General features: G+C 38.3%; 1 pseudogene; it reads left to right on the top strand.

The window, feature by feature from the left end:
* The first annotated feature begins 557 nt into the window (after window positions 1–557).
* LOC100426862 (protein RCC2 pseudogene) overlaps window positions 558–19,790 on the top strand; it is a 66,878-nt pseudogene continuing 47,645 nt past the window's right edge.

Raw genomic sequence — 19,790 nt, 5'->3', positions numbered from 1 at the left:
AAGCTTGTTTTTAAAGCAGAAGCAGAAATTTTCACCAGGATCCTATTTAGATACAACAACATGGCTATTAAGAAAGCCTGTAGTCTTAGCTACTCAGCAGGCTGAGGCAGGAGAATGGCGGGAACCCGGGAGGCGGAGCTTGCAGTGAGCCGAGATTGCGCCACTGCACTCCAGCCTGGGCGAGAGTGAGGCTCCGTCAAAAATAAATAAATAAATAAATAAATAAATAAATAAATAAATAAATAATAAAAAATTTTAAAAAAGAGGGAGAAAAGCAGAGATGAAGAAATGAAGGAGGGGAAGGGTGTCCCCAGGTCTGAAGCCCCAACAGTACCTTTCAAGAAGGGGACTCGAGTGGTGGCCTTGGCCCCTTCTATCTGTAATTCCCGCAGCTCTGGTCAGGGCAGAAATCTCCGTGGCTCTATGAAAGATTGTCTTGGAGCAATTAGTTTGGTACGCACATCGTTGGCATATGGAACTGTACAGTGGACGCACCTGACGGCGAGGAATACCCCGAGTCTACCGTGAGAATGACCCTGTATGGCAGACGCGGCTGAATGCAGTTCCGAGCTACGGAATCCAGGAGGGGCCAACCCAGATTTATTCCTTATTTAGGAGGAACGTCTGAGCCCCTGGCCCTTCCTGTGGAACGCGTACAGGAAACTGAGGCTCTTCGTTTTGGCGTAAATGAAGGTTGCCAGGTGGAGATTGTTAGGGGGAGGGTACTAAGTGAAAATACTATGTGAACTACATGCCTTTTGCAAACAATTGCGGTTCTCCTGTCCAGCCTGCCACTACTGGACTCTTTCCTCTGTATGTAAGCCCTTAGTAAAACCCCATGTGTCCTTAAAAAAAAAAAAAAGAAAAATAAAAAGAAAAGAAAGCAATCTAACATCACATTATTTAGCACTATGATTAAGTAACAAAGCACTGATTGGTCCCTGCAATAATATACAGGCATAGGCTGTGTCAGGATTAAAAAATTATATTTTCGATCATAGCAAAGGTAAGATGATTTACACCAAAATATAGCGACAGCTTCTTATAACATAAAATTAATTAACTTGAAAAGATCTGTGATTACAGTTGATACATTTAAATTATTTTGTTTCCCTTCATGTAAGTCTTATAACGAAAAATATTTTTAATTAAAAAAAAACTAAGAAAATACATAAACTACTAAAATAAATAAACTCTATATTTAATTTTCTCATTTGCCTTTGGCAATTATGCTAATTATAAGTACAGGTTGAGTATTTCTTATATAAAATAGAGATCAGATTCTAGATTTTGGATTTTTTTCAGATTCTGAAATATTTGCATATACAGTCCATAATGCGATATCTTGGGGATGAAATCCAAGTCCAAAAACAAAACCCATTTATTTATCATATATATTTTAGATATAATCCATCGCCCGAAGGTAATTTTATACAATATCTTAAGTAATTTTGTTCATGAAACAAATTTTTGACTGCATTTTGACTGTGACAGTCACAAGAGGGCAGGTATGAATTTTTCCACTTGCGATGTCATATCAATGTTCAAAAAGTTTCAGACTTGAGGACTCTGAATTTCAGATTTTCTGATTTAGAGATGCTCACCTGTACTACATTCAAATTCCATCTTAATGATTTGTGAACTAGACAAATTTATCATCAGTTAAAATGTCGGAAGCAGAAGTGTATGATGAAGAATGTATAATACCTGCAATACATTTAAAAGGTTAACTCTGCAAGACATGAACTCAATCTACTAAATATTAAGGAAAAATAGTATGTTGCTTCAATGACTGAATAACTAGTAACACATCAAATTATATCACAAAAATTATGTACTAGTTGCCTCACAGGGATTAGACAATTGGAAAAAAGTTATTTTCAATTATTAATCTTTTCTAATAATAAATTATATTTAACAATGTATATCTGTAACCAGCTGACATTTTGTGAACTTTCGCCAAAAACTTTTGTGGGTACATAGTAGGAGTATATATTTATGGGGTACATGGGATGCTTTGAGACAGACGTGCAATGTGAAATAAGCATGTCATGCAGAATGGGGTATCCATCCCCTCAAGCATTGATCCTTTGAGTTACAAACAATCCAATTTATCTTTAAGTTATTTTAAAATGTACAATTAAGTTATTATTGACTATAGTCACCCTATTGTGCTATCAAATAGTAGATCTTATTCCTTATTTCTAACTGCCAATATGTTTTTTTACCCATTACCATCCCCACCACCACTCTAGGCCTCCCCACCTACTATCCTTCCCAGGCTCTGGTAACCATAACTTTTACTCTCTCTGTCCATGATTTCAGTTCTTTTGATTTTTAGATCTCACAAATAAGTGAGAACAGATGTTTGTCTTTCTGGGCCTGGCTTATTTCACTTAACATAATGATCTCCAGTTCCATCCATGTTGTTGCAAATAACAGAGTCTTACTCAGTTTTATTGCTGAATAGTACTCCATTGTGTATGTGTAGCACATTTTCTTTATCCGTTCATCTGTTGATGGATACTGAGGTTGCTTCCAAATCTTAGCTATTGAAAACAGTGCTGCAACAAACATGAGAGTGCAGATATCTCTCTGATATACTCATTTCCTTTCTTTCGGGTATATACCCAGCAGTGAGATTGCTAAATCACATGATAGCTCGATTTTCAGTTTTCTGAGGAATCCTTGCTGTCTGGAAGAACAGCCCTTGTTCACTGTCTTCCACGGCCATCCAGAGCTGGGATAGGCATAGGCAAGATGTCTTTCTGGAACAGGATCAATTTAGTAATTCTCCTGTTGAGACAGTTCTGGAGTCCAAGGGACTGAATGATCATCCAGTTTCTATCATTTCTACTTGAAGATATGTTAGCAATGTTGTCTCCGATGTTAGACAAAATTATTTTTCCCATTTTTTTACTGCTTTTTTTCTCCACGCCCTGTGTCATATTATTTTGCATTTCTTCCTACAAGAGGTAGCACATTTGGTATTGTCATATGACTTGCTTGGCCAATGGCATGACAGTAGACGTGATTTGGCAGAGGACTGAAATGTGCTTGTGTATTTGAGCTTGTGTTCAGTGTGTGTGCCACCATCATGACAGGATCATGCCCCAGAAAGTCCATTGGTCACCAAAGAATAATTAAGACGGAAACCCACGGCCTAGAGCCAACCAAGCTGAGCTTAACTTACACATTTATATCCTAACCAAACCACAGAGATGTAAGTGAGAAATAAAAGACTCTTATTGGATGCTACCGAGCTTTGTAGTGTTTTTTTACAAGGCACTATGAGGAATGCAGACGTCAGTGACAACATTAGTATCCAGAGGTGGGGTATTGTCACAGCAAAAATTTAAAATATGTAACATTGAATCTAAGGTTAGTAGGGGACAAAGCAACTGTTATAGGAGATCAAAAATTTAGATTAAACCTTATTAAAGGATATTGAAAAAAACAGAGACATGTCTTATGTAATGGTCAAACATTTGTTAAAAGTGTTGCCTATAATAAACCGGGAAATAGGAAATATGCCTAATGATCTTGTTGAACGCATCAGCTGGCTCCTACTAGCTGCATTTGATAAAGAATAATTTTTAATATTTTTTAAAAAAGGACAAACTCAGAGGAAAACAAAATTTGTTTTGTAAACAAAAATTGGAAGATAATATAGAAAGCTCAGAAAAATCTAGAACTTGGTTGGAAAATAAAAGTGCTCTCCAACTTCAATAAAAGATTCAATTTAATACAAGTACTGGGGGCCAAACAAGTCAAAGGCATGTCCAATAAATGCAATCAGAGGCATAGATCAAATCAAAGGTGGTATGGCCATCACCTCTAAAAGAATCAAGGTGATGCTTCTTGGATCTGATTCTCCCAGAAGCAGACGAAGAGTCAAGCATTTAGGTTTAAGTGATCTATGAAGGAAGTGCTTCTGGGAGGGAGCAGCAAGGGAATGTAGGAAGTAGGATAAGAAAATAGATAAAACTGAGCACAGTGCAATTTTAAGCCTCAGAATCAGCCTGAAGCCATGGGGAACTTTTTGTGTATAAATCAGCATTTCAAAGTTTGTCTTCTTCAGGCAAGAAATTTGGTGGATTTTTGTGTGCCACATAAATTTGGGGCACTCTGTGACACCACATTATTTTAGATAAAGCTGACTGATATATTTACTTCAAAATTTGGTAGAATTAGATATCAATTCTGTCCCAGTATGCCCTAACCAAACCCAAAGCTCATATAATATATAGGTTCTAAATATCCTAGTAGCAAATTTCAGCATTTTCACAATCTCTCTTAACACTCATTTTAACCTATGTTGAAAATTGTAAGAGAAAGTGCAATCATTTGGATAGGTGTAGAAGGTTGTACCCTACCCCAAATTATAACTTTGGCCACTTCTCTGTCTCCATGCTTTTACTTCCATTTATCTGTTTGGGGCAGAGACTTAAGCTGGTCCAACTCTATATTCAACTGTGGAGTTCTGGGCTTGCAGCCATTGGTGATTGCAGTCCTCAGAGAGTACTCTCTTAGTGATGTTACAAAATACTGTTTTCTTGTTTTTGTTTTTGTTTCGTGTGTATGTGTGTGTGAAGCTAAATATATCTCTTCATTTAGCACTTCACTGAAGTCTGAATACAGTTGCCTCAAACCCTAATATTCTGATTCTGAGAGTCCCGCTCAGTATAGGATTACATGATTTATAAAACACACTGATCATATTTTTCACATCCTACTAATAGCCACTGTTATATATATGCATAACCCCATCAAAGATAGTATTCAAAATAGCTTTTAGACACATTTGGTCTTTTATTTGTACAACATCAAGATTTTTTAAACCACATGGTAATTTTTGAATACAATTCAAACAATAAATGCCAGTGACAGGTAGTAGAATTGTAGGAGTGTTAGCGCTGAATGGTGTGATTGTGGATTTATTTTGAACAGAATGTAGACAGGGTATAAAGGATTAATGGTTAGGTATGAAAGAAAAGCAGCCAAGGATGTATATAAAGGAGCCAAGGATGTATATCCAGGAGCCAACTAGAAGAAGTGAGTTTCCATATACTGAGATGAGAAAGATTACAGGAGGAACAGGTTTGGTGGAGAAAATAAGTAGTTTGGTTCTGGACATGTTCTGTTTGAGAAATTTGATGCACTTGGTAAAGTACAAGTAAAGATGATGAGCGCATAGTTGGATCTGAAGAGAGAGATCCTGGTGAAAACAAACATTTTGAGATAATATGCTTTTAAGGTGATATTTAACATTATGGAACTAAATACGATAATATTTGCAATTATTTTAGAGTTTAAGCTTTATCCTGCTGGGTGAATATTTATACTTGTAATCCTGAAGCATTCTAAGATTTCACCCCAGTTATGGGTCAAATGACCACAAAAGGTGGTTGCTTTTAAGAAAAATATGCATTCTCTTTCTAAGATACTGCCTGAGTTGAAGTTACTATAAGGTCTTCAACAAGGAAGGATTAGTATCCTCAAAGCACTGCTATAAACAATATTTGGTGAATTTATAAAGTATCTCTGAAATAAAATAAAATCAGTACCTGTGAAACAGCAGGTCTACCAAAATTGATAGTTGTGAGATCTCTTTAATACATAATATCATTCATAAACTGAGCTTCAAGAAATCATTGATTTTACCTTAAAATGTTTTTATGTCCTATTTATAAATTGTAAGCTCAGTGACTGTTTTTTGAGTAGACAAAATATTAATAATTTATGTTGTCACATTTTCACAACTTTCTTTTGTATTTTAATGATTTGACATTTTATATTCTGAAAAATGTGATCCTTCTATAATTTTTTAAACTTGATCCAAATACCTCACACTTTATTATATTTTCACATAGTGAAGAGTAAAAATCAACCTTAAAATTATATTATTAAAACTCAAAATTATGATTCTAACCAGATCCGGTACTTAACAAATCAATAATATTAAAGTAAATTTATGATAACAATATATCCCTGGTATCAAACATCTGAACCAAAATTCTCTGTGGATTCCATAGGCTATTGCTTGTGAAACTCTGAAACAGTATTTAGATGAAAAATGGTGGAAAATGAAGGGAGAGATTATTTCTTTATTGCAGTAGTTCTCAATGGCTTCAATATGGTAATGTTCTTTGTGAACCTGACCTTTATTTTGAGATTTATTTGCATGCTATTTTTAGCACACACTTCAGGTGAAAAAAACTTCTCTAGATGTATACTGTTGCTTGTATGTATTGTGTAAGCACATTACTAAAGCAAAATTGCAATAACTGATGAACAAGAGGAAGTTAATGTATCAAAATATTTACCTATAGGCCATACCAATACTCAACTATAATAATTACAAAATCAAAGTATAGAGAGATAGATTAGATAGCTAGAGATACATATAGATATTGATATAGAAACATAGATATGCTGATTTTTAAAACAATTTTGAATAGATGATACATTGATTATTAATACCATGGAGTTCACATTAATGGATGATAAAGAAATATATATCAGTACAACTTGTAATATAAAATGTATTCTGTAAATTTATATTTTGAAAATCCTGCATAACTTGATCTATAGTATGAATGAACTTCTATATAAATTGGGTTGTGAATATTGAAACATAATTTTGGGAAACCTTTTTGAAATTCAGCAATGACCCTTATAATATCCCTAACATATGATTAAACATACTCTTTATCATAACAATAAATTACATTAAGCATATATGAATATACTTAAGTGCATTTTTAATAAGCAGATCTAAGCTTAAATTTCATATACATTGTGGAACTATCAGTTTCCTTAGTCTAATGTAAATAATAGTATCTAACTTATATGGTTTTTTTTAGGAGCAAAGAGCAAACAACAGAAGGTTCAGAGGTTTACACAAAGTTTTACATAAATGTAATATTATTAGGACTGGTATTCGCATTTCAAAAAAATATTAAGGCTCTATATATAGGGTTTTTGACAATCTGCCCAAACCTCTAAAATTAAATTTAAAAAACAACGAATACATAAAAACAGAGGTAGCTAACATCATTCATTTATAGTTTTATGCCATATCCAAAGGAGTTTGTGCATACTAACTCATTTAATTATTACATAATTTAGGTATTATTGTCACCCCGTTTATCCATGAGAAAACTGAGGCCCAGAGATACTGTCAAATTTCAAACAGCTAGTAAATGGCAGACCTGGGAATTGAACCAGAAGAAATTAGGCTCCAAGATATCTGATCTTTATTTTCTTTTCTTTTTTTCCTGTTTAAATTTTGTGGCTACATACTAGGTGTATATGTTTATTGGGTACAGGAGATATTTTGATACAGGAATGGAATGTGTAATAATCCCAACATGGAAAATTGAGTATCAATTCCTGCAAGCATTTATCCTTTGTGTTACAAGCAATACAATTATACTCTTTAAGTTGTTTTTAATGTACGATTAAATTATTATTGACTGTAGTCACCCTATGATGCTATCAAATACTAGGTCTTATTCATTCTTTCTAACTATGTTTTTGCACCCATTAACCATTCCCACCTTCCCCCATACTCCACACTACCCTTCTCAGCCTCTGGTAACCGTTCTTCTATTCTCTATCTCCATGAGTTCAATTGTTTTGATTTTTAGATCTCACAAATAAAGAAGAACATGTAATATTTGTTTGTCTTTCTGTGCCTGGCTTATTTCATTTAATATAAGGATCTGTAGTTCTATTTATGTTGTTGCAGATGACAGAATCTTATATATTTTTTTAGGACTGAATAATATTCCATAGCGTATGTGTACCATATTGTCTTTATCCATTTATCTGTTGATGGACACTTAGGTTGCTTCCAAATCTTGGATATTGTAGTGCTACAACAAAGATGGGAATGCAGGTATCTCCTAGATATACCGATTTCCTTTCTTTGGAGTATGTACACAGTCATGTGATTGCTGGATCATATGATAGCTCTATTTTCAATGTGCTGAAGAACCTTCAACTATTCTCCATAGTACTTGTACTAATTTACATTCCCATCAACAGTGTAGGAGTGTTCTCTTTTCTCCACTTCCTCGCCAGCATTTGTTATTGCCTGACTTTTGAATAAAAGCCATTTTAAATGGGATAAGATAACATCTCACTGTAGTTTTGATTTGCATTTCTTTGGTGATCAATAATGTTAAGCACTTTTTTATATGCCTGTTTGCAATTTGTATATCTTCTTTTGAGAAATGTCTATTTAAATTTTTTCCCATTTTAAATTGGATTATTACTTTTTTTTCCTATAGAGTTGTTTGAACGTCTTACATATTCTGGTTATTAATCTCTTGTCAGAGAAGTAGTTTGCAAATATTTTCTCCCATCCTATGTGTTGTCTCTTCACTTTGTTGACTGTTTCTTTTCCTGAGCAGAAGCTTTATAACTTAATTTGATCCCATTTGTCTGTTTTTGCTCTGGTTACCTGTGCCTGTGGGGTATTATTCAAGAAATTTTTTGCTCAGACCAGTGCCCTAGAGAATTTCATATTTTTGTAGTAATTTTATAGTTTGAGTTCTTTAAATTAAGTCTTTAATTAATTTTGATTCGATTTTTATATATGATAAAGTGAGCAATAAAGTTTCATTCTTCTGTATATGGAAATCCAGTTTTCTCAGCACCATTTATTGAAGGACTGTCCTTTCCTCAATGTATTTTCTTGGCATCTTTGATGAGAATGAGTTCACTGTAGGTGTTCAGATTTGTTTCTGGGTTCTGTATTCTGCTCCAATGGTCTATGTGTCCATTTTAATACCAGTACCATACTGTTTTGGTTACTATAGCTCTATAGTCTAATTTAAAGTCAAGTAATGTGATTCCTTTAGTTTTCTTTCCTTTGTTTCTGCAAAATATGTAATTGATATTTTGATAAGGATTGCATTGAATCTGTAGATTGCTTTTGATACTATGGGCATTTTAATCAATCAACAGGAAATTTCTTTTCTCTTTTTTTTTTTTTTTTTAGTGTCCTCTTCAATTTCTTTCATCAGTCTTTCATAGTTTTCATTGCAGAGGTCTTTTACTTCTTTGGTTAATTCCTAGGAAATTAATTTTATCTGTGGCTATTGTAAATGTGATTACTTTCTTGATTTCATTTTTAGATTGGGTGTTCTTGGCATAGAGAAATGTTACTGATTTTTGTATATTGATTTTGTATCCTACAACTTTACTGAATTTGTTTATTAGTTCTAATAGATTTTTGGTGTAGTCTTTAGGTTTTTCCAAATAAAAGATCATATCATCTACAGACAAGGATAATTTGACTTCTTCTTCTCCATTTTGGATGTCCTTTACTTTCTTCTCTTGTCTGATTGCTCTAGCTAAGACTACTAGTACTATGTTGAGTAACAGCAGTGAAAGGGGGGGATCCTTGTCATATTCCAGATCTTAGAGGAAAGGCCTTCAGTTTTTCCCCATTCAGTGTTATATTATCTGTGACTCTGTCATATATGGCTTTTATTATGTCTAAATATATTCCTTCTATACCCAGTTTTTTTAGAGGTTCTATCATGAAGAGATATTGAACTTCACCATATGCTTTCTCTGAATCACTTGAAATGATCATATGGTTTTTTTCCTTTGTTATGTTGACAAGATGTATCACATTGTTTGATTTGCATATGCTTACCATACTTGCATCACTGGGCTAAATCCCATTTGGATATAATAAGTAATCTTTTTAATGTATTGTTAAATTCATTTGGCTACTGTTTTATTGAGGATCTTTGCATCAGTATTCATCAGAGACATGGGCCTGGAGTTTTCCTTTTTTTTTTTTTTTTTTTGGTATGTCTTCGTCTGGTCTTAATGGAATGAGTTTGCAAGTATTCCCTCATCTCTATTTTTTGGAAATGTGAGTAGGATTGGTATTGTTTTTCTTAAATGTTTAGTAGAATTCAGCAGTGAAGCCATTGGGTTCAGGGCTTTTCATTACTGGAAAACTTTTTATTACAGTTTCAATTGCATTACTTGTTATTGGTGTGTTCAGATTTTGGATTTCATCATGATTCAAACTGGATAGGTTGTTTGTGTCTAGGAATTTATCCATTTCTTTTAGATTTTCCAATTTGTTAGCATATGTTTGTTCATAGTAGTCACTCATTATCCTTTTAACTTCTGTGGTATTATTTGTCTGTATTTTAATCTCTGATTTTATTTATTCTGGTCTTCTCTCTTTTTTTCTCTGTTAGTCTGGCTAAAGGTTTGTCAATTTTGTTTATCATTTCAAAAAATAAACTTTTTGTTTCATTGATCTTTTGTATTTTGTTTTCATTTCAATTTTGTTTATTTCTTCTCTGATCTTTATTTATTTGCTTCTACTAATTTTTGGTACAGTTTGCTCTTGCTTTTCTAATTCTTTAAGATGCATTGTTAGGTTGTTTATTTGAAGTTTTTCTTCTTTTTTTGAAGTAGACAGTTATATCTGTAAGGAAATTTCCCTCTGAGTACTGCTTTTGCTGTATCCCATAGGTTTTGGTATGTTGTGTTTCCATTATCATTTGTTTCAAGACATTTTTTTAGTATCCTTCTTAATTTCTTCATTGGCTCACTGGTCATTTAGGAGCATATTGTTTAATTTCTATATGTTTGTATAGTTCTGAAAATCCCTCTTTTATTAATTTCTAGTTTTATTTTGGTGTATTCAGAGAAGATGCTTGATACTATTTCACATTTTTTCAATATTTTAGGACTTGTTCTGTGACCTAACATATGGTCTATCCTTAAGAATGATTCATGCACTGAGGAAGAAAATGTGTATTCTGCAGTCATTGGATGAAATGTTCTGTAAATATCCAATTGGTCCATTTGTTCTATAGTGTACATTAAGTCCAATGTTTTCTTTGTTTATTTTCTGTTTGGGAGGTCTGTCCAATGCTGAAAGTGGGGTGTTGAAATCTCCAGCTATTATCTTATTGGGGTCCTCCTCTCTCTAGCTCTAATAATATTTGCTTATATATCTAATTGCTCCAGCGTTGAATGTATATATATTTACAATTGTTATGTCCTTTATATGGTCTGGCTGTGTCCTCACTCAAATCTCACCTTAAATTGTAATCCAAATTGTAATCTCCACATGTTGGGGGAGGGACCTCATGAGAGGTAATTAGATCATGGAGGCAGTCCTTCCATGCTGTGTCTCATGATAGTGACCTATCACAAGATCTGATGGTTTTCATAAGGGGCTTCTGCCGTTTGCTTGGCACTTCTCCTTCCTGCCACCATGTGAAGAAGATCGTGTTTGCTTCCCCTTCCACCATGATTGTAAGTTTCCTAAGTCCTCACCAGCAATGCTGAACTATGAGTCAATTAAACCCCTTTCCTTTATAAATCTCCCAGTCTTGGGTATGTCTTTATTAGCAGTGTGAGAACAGACTAATATAATCCTCTTGCTGAATTGACCCCTTTATCATTAGGTAATGACCTTATTTTTCTTCTACTAGAGTTTTTGCCTTGACATTGATTTTGTCTAATATAAGTGTAGCAACTCTTGCTTTTATTCATTGGCATGGAATATCTTTTTTCATTTCTTTATTTTCAGTCTATACATATATTACATGTGATGTGTGTTTCTTTTTTCTTTTTTCTTTTTTCTTTTTTTTTTTTTTGAGACAGAGTCTTGCTCTGTCGCCCAGGCTGGAGTGCAGTGACGCACTCCTGGCTCACTGCAAGCTCTGCCCCCTGGGTTCAAACCATTCTCCTGCCTCAGCCTCCTGAGTAGTTGAGACTACAGGCGCCTGCCACCACGCCTGGCTAATTTTTTTTGTATTTTTATTAGAGACAGGGTTTCATTGTGTTAGCCAGGATGGTCTCGATCTCCTGATCTCGTGATCCACCCACCTTGGCCTTCAAAAGTGCGGGAATTACAAGCATGAGCCACCATGGCCAGATGTGTGTTTCTTGTACACAACAGATCACTGGATTTTATTTTTCATCCGTTCAGACACTATGTCTTTTGATTGGAAAGTTTAGTCTATTTACATTCAATGTTTTTATAGAAAAGTAGGGACTTACTCTTGTCACTTTCTTATTTGTTTTCTGGTTGCTTTTCAGTCTTTTCTTCCTTTTTTCCTTATTTTCTGTCTTTCTTTTAGTGATGGTGATTTTCATTGGTGATATGCTTTAATTTCTCACATTTTATTTTTTGTGTATGCATTGTATCTTTCTTGAATTGAAGTTATCATGAGGCTTGCCAATACCATCTTATTTTAAACAGACAACAAATTAAAAGTGATTGCGTAACATCACAATTACAGTACTGCATTATTCTGTGTTTTTCTGTGTACTTACTATTATCAGTGAGTTTTGCACCTTCAGATGATTGCTTTTTGCTCATTAACATCCTTCTCATTCAAATTGAAGAACTCCTTTTAGCATTTCTTATTGGACAGATCTGGTACTGATGAAAGCTGAAAGATTTCTCCTTTGTTTCTTCATTTCTTTATAAGTCTTTATTTATCCTTCATACTTAAAAGATGTTTTCAGCAGATATGGTATTCAAGAGTAATTTTTTTCCAGCCCTTTGCACATGTCATGCCACTCTCTTCTGGTCTGTAAAGTTCCCACTGAAAAATCTGATGCCAGACATATTGGAGTTCCATTATATGTTATTTGATTTTTTTCTCTTGCTTCTTTTAGGATTCTTTCTTTATCCTTGACCTTTGGGAATTTAGTTATTATATGCCTTGAGGTAGTCTTCTTTGGGTTAATAACTGCTTGGTGCTCTATAACCTCCTTGAACTTGAATGTGGATATCTTTGTCTACATTTGGGAAGTTCTCTGATTTTATCCATTTGAATAAAATTTTTACCCCCATCTCTTTCTCTGCTTCCTCTGGAAGGCCAATAACTCTCAGAATTTCCCCTTTGAGTTTATTTTCTAGATCTTCTAGGTATCCTTCATTGTTTTAAATTCTTGCTTCTTTTGACTCCTCTGCTTGTGAGTTTTCAAGTAAGCTGTCTTCAAGCTCAATAGTTCTTTCTTCTGCTTGATACATTCTACTATTAAAAGCCCCTTAAGCATTCTGCAGCATGTCAATTGCATCTCTCAATTCTGTAATTTCTTTTTAGTTGTTTCATTCTCTTTGTTAAATTTATCTAGTAGATAAATTTATCTGAATTCTTTCTCTATTATCTTAAATTTCTTTAACACAACATAACTATTTTGAATTACTTGTTTCTCCAGGATTAGTCCCTGGTGTTGTATACAGTTCATTTGGTGAGGCTAGGTTTTCTTGGAGGATGTTGATGCTTATAGATGTTTGTCAGTATCTGAGTATCAAAGACATAAGTGTTTATTGTAGTCTTCACAATCTGGGCTTGTTTGTGCCTGTCCTTCTTGGGAAGGCTTTCCAGGTATTCAAAGGGACTTGGGCCCCAACCTTAATAATGCAGTGATTTTTGCAGACTCATTGGTGGTCTTGGATAAGATCCAGAAGAATTCTCTATATTACCAGGCAGAGAGTTTTGTTATTTTCCCTTTCTTTCTCCCAAATGTAGAGTGTCTCTCTCTATGCTAACCTGCCTCAAAGTGGGAGGGGTGTGGTGATGCAAGCACCCCTTGGGGCTGCCACCAATGGGACTGCACTGGGTCAGACCTGTAGCTTGCAGAGCACTAAGCCTCGGCCAAGGCCCTTTCTCTCATGGTAATGAGTTCCCTCAGGCCCTGGACATATCCAGAGATGCTGTCTGGGATCCAGGGCTTGAAATAAAAATATAAAATAAATTTTAAAAATAAGTAGCAATTTACCTGTTGTTCTATTCTACTAAGGCTAAGATGACACTTGAGCCACAATACAAAGTCCCTACCAATCTTCTCTCCTCTTTCCACAGGCAGAGAAACCGTTCCCTGTAGCCACTACCACCAATGGTCCGTGGGGTATTCTGTCAAACTGATACGGGAGTGGGGCAGGGAAGTACTGGGTAGAGAAAAGTGTGGTCTCTTGCTAGGGCTCCACTCCTACAGATCTAGGTGAGGACAAGCACGCCTGACTTTGCACCCAAATGTTGCATTTTCCAAGACCACCCTGGCCACCACAATGCCATCCTGGGCCTACAAAAACCCAAGACCCTAGCGAGCAGACATACAGTTGGCCAGATGTTGAGATGACCACATCAGCGGAAGAAGACACAAGCGACTGAACAGCAAGAGGACATCAAGGAAGCACACTAGTAGAAAAGTACACCAACAGACATTGGCACACCAGCAGTTCATCAACCCGCGGGACGAGGCAGAGTTTGGCCATGGCACTCAGAGGAGAGCTGGGGCCACCGAGCCGTGCAACTCCGGCGGAAAACCATATCCCTTCTGACTCCCCATCTGCTGAGAGGTAGTTCCACTCAATAAAACTTTGCACTCATTATCCAAGCCCACATGTGATCTGATTCTTCTGGTACAACAAGGCAAGAACCTGAGATACAGAAAGCCCTTGGTCCTTGTGACAAGGTAGAGGGTCTAATTGGTTAACACAAGCTGCCTATAGATGGCAAACTAAGAGAACACCCTGTAACACATGTCCACTGGGGCTTCAGGAGCTGTAAACATTCACCCATAGACACTGTTGTGGAGTTGGAGCCCCACAGCCAGCCCGTCTTTATGCTCCCCTCGAGGTTTGAGCATCAGGGAACTGAAGATGCAAGCCACACCCCCATAGCATGTCCCGCGAGGGTGACAAGGGGACTTACCCCATTTCAACTGGGGGCTCATCAGGGATCCTGGAAGGTGAATGTGAACAAATGTAAAACTGTCAGGTATGTCTCCCTTCTGAAACCCTGCCACCTGTCTCTCTTTCCTGTGGGTAAGAGGCTCTGTTTCCCTTCAAAAGTTCTGTCTTAACCTGCCAGTAAAACGCCCCAGACTTTGCCTCTTTTCTCTCTCACACACAGTTCAAAATGGCTCTTATCTCTTCCTTAATAATGTTAAGAGTTTTGCTACAGGCTGCGGCAATGTTACTAAGTCAAACGAGCATTAGGCTCAGCTGCCAAAGGTGCAAATCAGACCAATTGTTCCTAGAGGTGTCCCTCCCAGCCCGGGCACCTGGGTGTGCCTGCAGCAGGCAAAGGCCAAGCCCAACAGCCATGAGTGCGGGCAGCAGAAAGTTGCAGTTGTGGCCAGGACCCCACAGGGCCAAAGGATGGGCACTTCCTGCCTGTGCATCAGTGACCCCTTTCATTCCCAGGCTAAGGAATTCAATCTGGTGTGAACTGGGGTAAAGATATAAGGATTAGAAAGGCCCAGTTGCACTAAGCAAGGATTCTTCCTCCAGAATCTTCCCCCTTTTCCCCTTAAACTGTTTTTCTGTTTTTTCCTTTTCTAAGTCAGAGGGCTCCCCCTGCCCACGCTGTTTCTCATAGGGAAGTTAACTGAGGAGCGACCCCTGCTGGCTGATAACTGCAAATTCCACAGGGCACATTTGAAACACTCTTAAGCAGACACAAACAGCCTCAAAAATGCTTTTTCAGTACCAAACTTGATTCCAAGCTTCAAACAGAGGCCCTAAAAGGAAAAACCAAGTTTGAGGGATCCAAAGTCAGGCAACAGGCCCAATGTAAATAAGCAAGACCAATTCCTGCTGACTAAACCTCCCACCTCATGGAAAGAGGCCATGCTGCAAGGCATAAACCGGCCAAGAGAACTCAAAGTTTGCCAACAATAGGGAGAAATGGAGGTGCAGCTGAGGGCGGCTAATTACTATTCTCAGGTATTCCTTGCTGCGTGGGTATATACCGCACGGGTACCCATGGCCAGCACCTGCCAAGGTCACCAGGGCTCAGGGATAAGGGGTAGAGAGTGAAAGAAGGATGTCTGTTTTCTCTCTCCATCACACCCTGAGTTTTCATTGAAAGAAGGAAGGGATGAGGGACACCTCTATTCCCTCTCTTTCAGAATAGGCAACCAGCTCTTTTTACCACTCCCAGCTTATACTTCTTTGGAGTGTATCCTGAACCACTGGGACTACTTTGACCCTCCGAATCTGGAGAAAATATGCCTCATAGCCCTCTGCACAAAGGTTTGGCCAAATTGTGATTTGCATGAGGGACTGAGTTGGCCCCAGGAAGGAACCATTCATTTTGATATTATCCGGTCCGGCAGTTGGAACTTTTCTGTAAATGTGAGGACAGATGGTCTGAGGCCCCAAACGTGCAGGCTTTCTATACCTTGCAAGGCAATCCAGACCTTTGCCGACAATGTATGATTGAAACAGCTCTCCTGTTTGCCATCTCAGGGAAGGCTGCAAGGGGCAAGGCCAGGGAATTAAAGATACGAGTCCCAGAGACACCCTCAGCAGAGGAGCCAGCTCCCTCCAGTCCTGCTTCTCCGGGTCAACCCTGACCTCCCTGTCCAGTTTCCGCCTCTTACTTGCCCCCTCCTAGAAATCTTTACTCCAAATAAGCCCCAGTCTCACTCTTCCCCCTCCAACAGATGCCCAGTGAATTTGGGCCCAGTAAGGTCCAGGTTCCCTTCTGCCTACAGGACTTAAAACAAATTAAGGGGGATCTTGGCAAGTTCTCAGATGACTCTGACAGCTATATACATATGTATATATACATACACACACACACACACATAGGCTTTCCAGAATTTCTCCCAAATATTTGAACTCTCCTTGAGAGACATTATGTTACTTTTGAATCAGACCCTGACAGACACTGAGAAACAGGCTGCTCTACAAGCAGCACAGAGATTTGGGGATGAGGTTTGTATCACATATAGCATCAGGGATGGGGGCAAATATCATCCAACCAGAAGAGAAGCAACACCAATGGATGGCCCTAAATGGGATCCCAGTGATGAGGTGGAAGACTAGAAAAGGAGATATTTTTAGTTGTGCATAATGGAGGGCTTACATAGGACTAAGACCAAGCCAAGCCTCTCAATTGTACTAAGTTGTCTGTGCTGGACAAGGGATTTGATGAAAATCCCACTGCCTTCCTTGAAAGGCTGAGAGGACTTGGTAAAGCACAACTCTCTTTCTCCTGATTCAGATGAGGGACAACTAACTCCAAAGGATCAATTTATTACTCAGCCTTCTCTTGATATCAGGAGGAAGTTGCAGAAATGGGCCCTGGGACTAGAAAGTACATTAGAGGACCTCCTGAAAGTGGCTCCCTCAGTCTTTTATAATAGAGACAGGGAGGACTGGGAAAGAGAGAGGAAATACAGGTATTCCCAGTGTGCACCTGTTAACTGCTAAAGATATGGCAAGAACAGTTATCGCTCTTGTACAGTTTATCCGCTCCCATACAAGGTTTAATTTCTTTCACCAGGGTGAAACAGCTTGGGGTACAATGTTGTCATTAGTATATTTCACTTCTTATCTCTGTAATCTTTGGCACTAAATTCTTTTTTTGTTGTTGTTTTGTTTTGAGAGGGAGTCTCACTCTGTCGCCCAGGCTGGGGTGCAGTGTTGAGATCTTGGCTCACTGCAAGCTCCGCCTCCCGGGTTCACGCCATTCTCCTGCCCCAGCCTCCCCAGTAGCTGGGACTACAGGCGCCCGCCACCACGCCCGGCTAATTTTTTGTATTTTTAGTAGAGACAGGGTTTCACTGTGTTAGCCAGGATGGTCTTGATCTCCTGACCTCATGATCCACCTGCCTCAGCCTCCCAGAGTGCTGGGATTACAGGCGTGAGCTACAGCGCCCGGTCTTTGTGTGTGTGTGTGTGTGTGTGTAATACACGTTTAACTCATGCATACTTAACCTTATAAAACTTGTTTTTTTCTCTCACGGCCTAGAAGCCATCAAACTCCAAGTGGCCAGGCTACCAGAGCTTCAGACGATGGCACCCCTTTGCTAAGAACATTTAGATAGACCTCTGAGAGGAGTCTGACTGCCGTTTTCTCCAAAACAATGACCCTTGTCAGCAGGAAGCAGCTAAGACCAGTCATCGTTCCTATTCTAATGGGAGTTAGATATACCTCTTCAGAGTGGGGAATGATACAGGAGGGGGTCAAGGAAGTGCTGGGTAGAGAAAGTCATAGTCCCTTGCTAGGGCTTCACCTCCACGGACATATAAAACCCCGAGACCCTAGTGGGAAACACGTAGGCGCGCAGACATGGAGAGGAGTGGAAGGAGACACAAGTGGCTGAAGGGAGAGAGGACGTAGAGGGAGCACGCTGGTGGGGGGCACACTTACAGACCTCTGCCTGCCGGAAGCCCATCAACCAGCGGTACAAGGCGGAGTTTGGCCAGGGCAGTCAGTGAAGAACCAGGGCCACAGAGGGGCCCACTCCGTGGGGGAAACCATCTCCCTTCAGGTTCCCCCATTAGCGGAGAGCAGCTTCCACTTAATAAACCTTTGCACTCTTTCTCCAAGCCCACATGTGACCCAATTCTTCCGGTACAACAAGGCAAGAACCTGGGATACAGAAAGCCCTCTGTCCTTGTGACAAGGTAGAGGGTCTGATTGAGCTGGTTAATACAGCTGCCTACAGAGGGCAAACTAAGAGATCAGCCTGTAACACACCCCCACTGGGGCTTCAGAGGTTGTAAATATTCACCCCTAGACACTCCAGTGGGGTCAAAGCCCCACAGCCTGCCCGTCTGCATGCTCCTCTGGAGGTTTCAGCAACAGGGCGCTGAAAAAGCGAGCCACACCCTCATCACATGCCCTGCGAGGGAGACAAGGAAACCTTTCCCATTTCAAAATGACCTCTGATGTTTGTTTAAAAGCCCAAGGCTCTTCCATCTGCTTTTGGTGAATCCTGCCAGGCCTTGTACTAACCCTTCAGTGCAGTGGGCTCCCCTCTGGCCCAGGGCAGCTTCCATAAATGCTGTTCAAGGGCCTAGACCTGGACTTGGGGATCCCAAGAGCCTGCCTGTTGCTCTACGCCCTGTGGCCGAGATTGTTCCTGATTTTTGGTTCTTGCGACAGTTCTTTTCTGTGTGCAGATAGATGTTAAAATTTGGTGTTCCAGCCAGGGGGATGAATGGTATCAGCTTCTATTCTGCCATCTTGCCCCAGCTGTGCTCTTTACTTCTATCACATGCTGCCTCTCTAACTATAGATCAATAACATATAGATTCAATAGATTATTTAAAAATAGATGAAAAAGAGTCAGCTGAAATACATGACAGAAAGACACAGAAAGAGGTGCTGCTTCAACAACATGTGAGTGTGAGACTAGTCTAGTAGAAAGCAATAGTAACCTTAAACAAAGATTTTATCAACAGAAGGGGAAATTGGTAAATAAGGAAGGAGCAGGGGGTGAGGACATAATCAGAGGAAAGATTTGTAATTAGTTCTCAGAATTTCACAGTGGGGCAGATTTCATGGCTTTTAGACTCTACCTGCCATATGGTTCTTTAATGGAGCATAACTCTGGGTTATCACAAGATACTAATAAATATTTGAATCACGTAATTCCTTCTCTTGGCTCTAATTCCATTTATTCATTAATTTAATATTCAATACCTATTAATCCAGGCGCTGCTGTATGTGCTTGAAACATAGTGAAGACCTAGGCAGACAAATTAATTCTCCAAAATATTCTATTGTTCATGGAATGATTGGAAAATGTCTGTCCCTGTGCCATTGAGCTCATGGTAAACATCAAATAAAAACTTAAAGATATTCATCCAGATTAAAAAAAGACACACTTCTGATCACATTTCTGAATCTGAGTTAAGTAGTGAGTAAGAACCTGAGGGGTAGTACTAGAAATCATAGAAGTGTGCTGACAGCTCAAAAGAGACTGAGTTCTTATTCATACTCCCTTTGGAAATAAGGGATTATAACATAAAAATT

Source organism: Macaca mulatta, chromosome 2, assembly GCF_049350105.2.
Source record: "Macaca mulatta isolate MMU2019108-1 chromosome 2, T2T-MMU8v2.0, whole genome shotgun sequence".
Lineage (NCBI taxonomy): Eukaryota > Metazoa > Chordata > Mammalia > Primates > Cercopithecidae > Macaca > Macaca mulatta.
This window is presented reverse-complemented; position numbering and strand designations above follow the sequence as displayed.